Below are 9,282 nucleotides of genomic sequence, written 5' to 3'. Positions count from 1 at the left end.
CCTAGTTCTGAGGTGTTTTATTTTTTGTTCAGGAATCAGTCTTGTATTCTTCATTACCTGCAAGGATGAAAACCTACACACACCCCCACATACACCACCCACCCACACACACACACACACACACACCAACACACCCACACACCCACCCACCCACACACCCACCCACACACACACCCACCCACACACACACACACACACACCAACACACACACCCACCCACCCACCCACCCACCCACACACCAACACACACACCCACCCACCCACACCCACACACACACCCACCCCCCCACCCACCCACACACACACACACACACACACACACACACCCACCCACCCCCCCACCCACCCACACACACACACACACACACACACACACACACACACACACACACACACAGAGGAGGATGCAACATTGACAATGGATAATTGCAAAGCATATGACATGGTTTATTTAGATTTCTAGAAAGCTTTTGATAAAGTCCCGCATAAAAGATTAATTCTCAAACTGAACGCAGTAGGGATTCAAGGAAATGCATGCACATGGATTAGGGAGTGGTTAACATGTAGAAAACAGAAAGTACTGATTAGAGGAGAAACCTCAAAATGGAGCGAGGTAACCAGTGGTGTACCACAGGGATCAGTATTAGGTCCTCTGCTATTCCTAATCTACATTAATGATTTAGATTCTGGTATAGTAAGCAAACTTGTTAAATTTGTAGACAACATAAAAATAGGAGGAGTGGCAAACACTGTTGCAGCAGCAAAGGTCATTCAAAATGATCTAGACAGTATTCAGAACTGGGCAGACACATGGCAAATGACATTTAATAGAGAAAAGCGTAAAGTATTGCATGCAGGCAAAAAAAAATTATAAATATCATATGGGAGATACTGAAATTGAAGAAGGGAACTATGAAAAAGACCTAGGAGTTTATGTGGACTCAGAAATGTCTTCATCTAGACAATGTGGGGAAGCTATAAAAAAGGCCAACAAGATGCTCAGATATATTGTGAGAAGTGTTGAATTTAAATCAAGGGAAGTAATGTTAAAACTTTACAATGCATTAGTAAGACCTCACCTTGAATATTGTGTTCAGTTCTGGTCACCTCGTTACAAAAAGGATATTGCTGCTCTATAAAGAGTGCAAAGAAGAGCAACCAGAATTATCCCAGGTTTAAAAGGGATGTCGTATGCAGACAGGCTAAAATAATTGAATCTATTCAGTCTTGGACAAAGAAGACTATGCGGTGATCTGATTCACAATGTCGACCCAAGGGACTTTTTCGACATGAAAAAAGAAACAAGGGCCAGGGGTCACAAATGGAGATTAGATAAAAGGGGCATTCAGAACAGAAAATAAGAGGCACTTTTTTACACAGAGAATTGTGAGGGTCTGGAACCAACTCCCCAGTAATGTTGTTGAAGCTGACACCCTGAGATCCTTCAAGAACCTGCTTGATGAGATTCTGGGATCAATAAGCTACTAACAACTATATGAGCAAGATGGGCCAAATGGCCTCCTCTCGTTTATAAACTTTCTTATGTTCTTCTGTTTTATTCCCTCGGTGGGTGGGACCAAGTGCAACTCTGGTATAGAGAGTTCAGTGATACCTACCCAATGGGCAGGCATATCTCATACATAATGTTCATTGGTGGTCGTCTTCTCTTTCAGGGAACCAGGGTTACATTAAGTTCTTCCATCAGCGTTTTAACTTTATTAAGAATACTACAGGCAAGTCGCTGAGGTATGTCATTTTGGAAGCCGCAGCGTGTCGCTCAACAAACGACTCCCCCAGTTAATCAAAACGACCGTCAATTCTTTCCCTACAGGGAATTCTACTGTACCGGTTATTAATATTCATAACTATTACACCTGCACTCGCAAACTCCTGATATTTGGCTCAAACAAAGGTCAAGGTGTAGCATATTTCCAATAGTTATGAATCAAAATGTCGACCATTGTTTCCCTACAGGGAATTCTACTGCACCTCTCATTAATATTCATAACTATTATACCTGAACTCGCAAACTCATGATATTTGGCTCAATCAAAGTGAGTGAGCCCAATATCAGGAGTTTGCAAGTTTGGGTTAAATAGTTATTTAGTACTCATTTGGGTAATAGTTATATACTCAATAGGGTGTACGTTGTCACTGAGCCAAATATCGTCATTTTCGTAGCTATACTGAAGGAGTTATGAATAACAACAGTGGGGCTGTGTTTACCGCAAAGTAACTTTTGAATATCGAATATCAAACCAATTTCACCAGGGTGTTTTATTTAGGCGTATATTTTACTTTTATTAAGTCTGCAGTCTGGAGTTTCAACAGAGCAACGCAGGCTCCGCAAGCAATCGCAAAGAAGCTCCCAGATCTATTTCTGTCTTCTCCTTATATAGACAGTGGTTCTGAGCGTACGTGACTTTTGTCACATATCTGCTAGTTAAACGCATGCAAGCATCCTGCTTCAACACCTGTAGGCAGCCAGACTAGACTTGTGGTTTATCTTGAGTTTTGTTTACCAACTGCTTCTATTGGTTACTGGTTTGTTGAGTCAGTTGCTATGGGACGTTGGTCCTTTACAAACATACTGATTGGTCCTTATATAGCTGATGCGACATCAGCTGAATATACAAGCTCCCACAAGTCTAGTCAGCTGAAACCACAAACACATCTTTATACTTTATTTCTATATTTTATTTAATATACTTATAAAAGCAAAACACGCATTATTCTATAACTAAAGTTCTGTTTGTCCTACGGACCTAGCAAAGCCATCAAAGTGTACAGACAGTAAAGAGTAATTTTCCCAAGACATTCCCTCCTTTTGTAATTAAATTACAACCATAAAGCAGGAAATTACATTACATCATCAGCCATTTCACTAAAAGGATCAGTGTCATCACCATCATTACACTGACCTTCAGTGGTGAGCAGAGGCATAGTTAAGGCGTTATCCACGACTTTGGTACAGAGCTTTTTAATACAAGTAATCAGAAGCATTAATGCTATTAACACCACTAAACTTGAGTTGTATCATCCTGTTTCAGTGGTTGATAGCCCAGTATGCGGGAACACAATACTTCATTGGCTAGCCCTGTAAGTAATCTCTTTTGTTTCTTAAGCACATATTTCAAATAACAGAATAATAACATAGCAATAAGCAATACCAATAATGAAATAAGCGAGGAAGCATGTCCCCCTACATTCCACCAGTCAGCCCAGTCCACTCCAGCACTTTCTCCAGCTAATCCACATAGGATACCCCACCCGCATGATCGGGCGTCTGCTAATATCAGTTGCCCACTGTTGCCCACCAGTGACGCCTGCACTCTAGCTATCACTACTCTTGAGTGAACGTCCATAAACTGCTTGTTAATGTGTGCCAATGCATTCAGCATACCTGTATGATTAATTGTCTTCATCCATTCTTCAGCGTCTTCGATAATGCCTGTGATGTTAATAGGTGGAGTGGGGTGCATGCTCAGGTGTCCCACAGTCACAACACCCTGTGGGTGAAAACACTTCCCACCCCCATGCTTGAGGTGATTACGCACCATGTTCCATTCCTCATCTGAGTTCATCTTTCGTACCCTAACTTTGGGTGTACCGTTGCTTCCATCATTTGCATTGACAGGTTAGTGCTGCCAGCATGGTCACACAGAATAGCATCACCAAATTCAATACACTCAGTGGCCTTGAAGTACAGGGTGGCATTTTGGGCATGCTGATCAACCCATGTTATTTGTGGGACGATAACCCGTGTTCCAATTACTACCCCTAGGCTACTGACTGTTATCCCGGTACTGTGGTGGACCCGACTGGTGGTATGTGGCACTATTAAAATAAAACAAATATCTTCATCACATCGTTCAGTACATATCACCATATTATCCTGAAACTCTGGATACGCTGGGTATCTGTTCTTAGCTAACCCACGTAACATCTGTTCTCTCCAATCTGTCAAATTTATATCTTCAATTATTGCGTCAACCGTCTCTCTCATGACATTTGTTGTAATATCCAGTGTTTCACCAGTCATTTGTTCAGCCATGGCCAATCTCTGAATAGCATCGTTTGATATCTTCAATGTTTATTCTTACCAATGTTTGCAACCAGGTTACTCCCATCACAAATGGTTTTGCCCTCCCCACAGCTACCAACCTGTCTGGGGGGAAATGGCATCAACGGGGGACATTGAGTGGAGTGGAACTGTAGCTTCATACCTCCCATATACCCTGTATTTTCCCAAGTACCGTTACACACACTGTGCGCTATCCTTTGCCCTGTCACATTAACACATGTCCAATTATAAGTATCATGGGTGCAACCCCACATTCTGCTGTTTTTGCTCTCGACTTGTTGCATTAGCTTGCTCCTGTTGTCACTGTTTGGTATAGTTTTTTGTCGTCCAGAGACAGTCCACCTCCAATGACGCGTTACTGCTTACAGTTCGGTTGCATATTGACTCATACTGGACCCCTCCCACTGTTATATCACAAGTAGAACATTGTTCAAACTGTGCTGGAGTCATTGTATTATTCTGGCTTATCAAACGCACAGGTTGCCACGTTCCCTCTATGTCACTCTCGAAGGGAAGTGGTCTTTGTTTCCATCCATTACCCTGTTGTTGTCTAAGGATTCACGTGCAGTTCTTCCAGGCGGCCCCCAAAGCTTGTCTCTCTGCACACGCCTCGTTCCATGCCCAGAGGTGTGGAATCCTCTCCGACTCTGGAATGACATGATACTTGAAACACAAATCATGTTACTGTCCGTTGCTGCTCCTGCCGTCTGTGGAAAGAGATATGCCATTAGTTTCGGGGTATTCAGTGTCACCATCAGCACTATGTATGGACCATGCCATTGACATCTCTTTACCCTCCCTGTGTCTATTTTGTGCGTCTATAATAGACTGCTGTTTCTTGCCCGGATCCTTAATAGAACCGTCGGCACCCAACCTGTCCCCCCCCCCTTTTTTTTTTTTTACATCAATGCATTCTGTTTCTATCTGTGCAAGTATGACAAAATATATCTACTGACACAGCTGCTGTTTTGTGGTTAACAGGAAACCGCACTGCTTCCTCAGCTAGCTTGTCAGCCTTTTCGTTGCCTAGAGACAGAGGATCTGTTCCTTGACTGTGTGCTTTCACTTTAGCTGACTGTGTGGTTTGTCCAGTTCTTTTACTTGGTCGTATAACGAAACAATCACCGCGCCTATGCCCGAGATTACCATAATTGTCACATTTAGGCTTCTGCCCCTGTTTGCAATCTGACCTTTTATGTCCCATTTTACCACAGTTCTGACATGCTCCATCAAATCGTACAGCACATATTTTCATTTTTATATTCCTTTTGTCTGTTTACAACTCCTACTGCCCAATTCATTACTCTTTCGCATGCGTTCCCTGGGTTTAGTTTACCCCCAGCTCAATTGCCTTCTGCAAATGTGGACCCAGTCCACTAATTAATACCTATACAAACACTTGATCTGACTCTTTTGGGTCAACACTTCCTTAATAATCAGGATATGCTTCCCACTTGCGTACTCCATAATCCTGCACTGACTCATTCTCTTTCTGCTTGACTCCCATTATTACGGACCAGTCAATACGTGCCCCCTCAGTAGTTTGTTTAATTGTTGCTTTCAAGTATTGTCTTTGGTCTCGTACTGTATCGTCTTTTGAGTAGGTACTGTCCCTGATCTCTCCCCGTAATTTGGCTAGAATTCTGCTTCGCATGCTCCCATGGTCAATGTCAGGAGTTCAGTTTCAGTTAATCCGTGTGACAAAGCCTGTTGCTCTACCTTAGTCCAATAATCTTTAGTTGCATATTTGCATTTAATCTTTGGCAGACATCCTCCTAATGACTGCTTTTCTAACACCGTTAATGCATAAACTGTCATTTCCTTTTCCCATTGTGCTTCTCACGCACTCTTACTGGTGTTGCAACTTTCTTTTTTATTATATTTTTTCTTTTTCTACTGGATAATTTCAATCGGTTCCTGCTGCATTAAACCACAATCTTGTTTATGTGACGCCCATGTATCTGGGTAAACTGCACAGACTGTGCAGATTATTCCCTTCTGCCATCTACTATGTTTGATTAACACATAATCCACTATCTCAGATGACATTATGTCTTCCTTATACAACTCAATATGTTTATATTGACTTCAAGTTACTCTCCTGAACACACTTTTGAATTAGAACAATACAACACAACAACACACAAATAACTAACACAACACGACCCGGGTCACCCAATCACACCTCGCAATCCGCACTAAATACGGTACAACACTGCCACGACGGCAAACACTTTCCCTTACCTATTTGTCTACTGGGACTTAACCTGCCCTCTGTCAAGCCTCAAGTCCCGGTCCAACAAACACCCACAAAGATTCTTTAAATGCTCTGTCAAGGTACAAACTCAACTGTTAGCGACTGGATCCACTAAATATTGGGGATGGTAATTAAAACATACTCACCCTCCTTGGACAGTCGATAACAGACAAGTCAGCGTGACAACTAATTGCAAACTGTTCGTGACGTCAAAACTGTAGTGGGATATTTTGAAAAGACTCGACATAAGACAGCCTGTTCTACTGATCTTATAAGCCTTAATACGCGGCGCAAAGGAAGTCAGCAAATGCATTCAAAATACAATTCTGACATTCACATTCAATATGAACAAAATGTGCACATGGACAGACAAACAGAGAGGAAAAAAAGAAGCTGAATTGCATTGCAATGTAAATGTTGATACACTGAGTTGAATTGTAATGTAATCTAATGTACAGACAAATGCCTTTTTTTAAAAAATAATAAATAAAATAAATGATATCAGTCAATTTACCTCTACTCAATTAATAGTTCTTTTGTGACGTCTTATCTTAGGCGTTGCGACAACATCAACATGCGTCCGCCTATTTTAATCAGTGCTTTACGGCTCTCAACCTACACTATATACTGCGCCTATTACCAACAGTATTTACAGCTGTCTTCTTTAATCAGTGCTTTACGACTCCTGGCCTACACTATTTTAATCAGTGGTTTACGCGTCCCAGGGTCTACACTATATACTTCGCCTATAGCCAACAATATGGCTAGGCCACGCGTTTAATCAGTGCTTACAGGCTTTCAACCAACACTCGACAGATCTGATTGTATTAATCCAATAAGTCTAACCTACCGTCTCTGTGTCTCTCAGTTTGTTCGGGATACTTTATCCGCCTCGCCGGTGCCCTCAGACAGATCCAGAGCGGCCTCTGTCCGTTTCCGGAACGCGGTAGTCCTGACCTTAGTATTTGTTAAGGTCCCGTCGACAGTTGACTCTGTTTCCCAGGACAATCAGCGGGCGGAGTTCAGTATCCCATCCTCGTCGCCAAATTGTGGTGGAAGTTTCGTTTCCAGACCCTATAACAGAGACTCAGGCCTTGCAGACAAAGCGGAGTAAAACAAAAGCTTTTATTAAGTCTGCAGACTGGAGTTTCAACAGAGCAACGCAGGCTCCGCAAGCAATCGCAAAGAAGCTCCCAGATTTATTTCTATCTTCTCCTTATATAGACAGTTGTTCTGAGCATACGTGACTTTTGTCACATATCTGCTAGTTAAACGCATGCAAGCATCCTGCTTCAACACCTGTAGGCAGCCAGACTAGACTTGTGGTTTATCTTGAGTTTTGTTTACCAACTGCTTCTATTGGTTACTGGTTTGTTGAGTCAGTTGCTATGGGACGTTGGTCCTTTACAAACATACTGATTGGTCCTTACATAGCTGATGTGACATCAGCTGAATATGCAAGCTCCCACAAGTCTAGTCAGCTGAAACCACAAACACATCTTTATACTTTATTTCTATATTTTATTTAATATACTTATAAAAGCAAAACACACATTATTCTATAACTAAAGTTCTGTTTGACCTACGGACCTAGCAAAGCCATCAAAGTGTACAGACAGTAAAGAGTAATCTTCCCAAGACACTATTCAACATAGATACATAAAGCAAATAAGAAGCTGTGCAATTGGCATATGTGGCATGATTGCCCTCTGTTCTGCCCCAATATACCACGTTGGGCCGGGCTAAATAGAAGTGGGGCTTGCAGAGGGGTTGCCCCTTGTCAGGTACCGGCAGAGAAATCGGTGGCCAAAAGTGATTTAACCAGTTAAATTCAAGGCTACTTCTTCAACATAGACAAATACATTTATGCACTAAAAGCCAGCGAATAAGAAGCTGAGCGAATGAGAAGCTGGCGAATAAGAAGCCAACTTCAGCCTTGTCTCTAAAACAACAGACATGTGAAACGTTTGTATGTAAATGGAATGTGTGTATAGTAAAAAAAAAAAGTGCTCTATTCCTAAACAGCAGTGTTTATACCTCATTATACCTGGACTCTTGACCGGAGGGTTGTGGGTTCAATCCTGGGTGAGGGACACTGCTGTTGTACCCTTGAGCAAGGTATTTTACCTAGATTCAGTATAAACAACTGGATAAATTGGTAATTGCATGTAAACATAATGTGATATAATTGTGACAATTGTAAGTTGCCCCGGATAAGGGTGTCTGCTATAAAATAAATAATAATAATTTAAATGCAATCTGCTGAACTATTTGCATTTGACTTGGTATTTGTATATTCTGAAATATAAGAATTTGCATTTGAATTTCAAATCATGGGAAAGCTTCAAAAATATTTCAATTTTAAACACTTTTCAATAATAATGCTCATAATAAAGTAGAGACTTTTCAGTATTGCTGGTAAAGTTGATTAACCTGAAAGATGCAAACTAAAGAGCACTTTTGTGAACTTCATGTTTATTAAACATAACAAACAAAACAAGTAAAAATAATAATTGTGCAATGCACACATATATAAACATATACATATATCTCATCATTTGTCAGTTTTTCACAAACCTGGTCCTGCTGGCCCACTGTGTCTGCTGTTTGCGTTCCAACTGAGTTCTCAATTATTAAATTGATCCCCCAATTAAACTAACAATTAGTGACTTAATGCAATGTTAGAAATAACTTGAAATATCTAACTCTTTTGGCTGCTTTCACAAACCCTGATCAGCACTAATCTTGAACTACTTTACCTGAGTTAACATTAGGTAGTCCTAGATTAGTATTAATTGAGGCCTGTGCAGCCAGCCATTTCTACAAATAATTCAAATGCTCTGATTAGACATTTTATTCATTCAATTGAGGGTTCAATTCGTAATTTAAAGCTCAGTTGGAACACAAATCAGCAAACACTGGGTCCTCAGGACCAAGATCG

The 9,282-nt window shown here is 41.1% G+C and overlaps 1 long non-coding RNA gene across 1 annotated transcript; it reads right to left on the bottom strand.

The window, feature by feature from the left end:
* Positions 1 to 2,675: 2,675 nt before the first annotated feature.
* Positions 2,676 to 8,481, bottom strand: LOC131698865 (uncharacterized). The gene is made up of 2 exons (XR_009307876.1): positions 7,192 to 8,481; positions 2,676 to 4,731 (listed from the first exon to the last, which is right to left on the bottom strand). It is a non-coding gene; the product is annotated as an uncharacterized LOC131698865 (long non-coding RNA).
* Between the last annotated feature and the right edge of the window lie 801 nt (positions 8,482 to 9,282).

This window comes from Acipenser ruthenus, chromosome 20, assembly GCF_902713425.1.
Source record: "Acipenser ruthenus chromosome 20, fAciRut3.2 maternal haplotype, whole genome shotgun sequence".
NCBI lineage: Eukaryota > Metazoa > Chordata > Actinopteri > Acipenseriformes > Acipenseridae > Acipenser > Acipenser ruthenus.
Note: the sequence above shows the minus strand (reverse complement) of the source record. Positions and strands in the feature narration are given on the sequence as shown.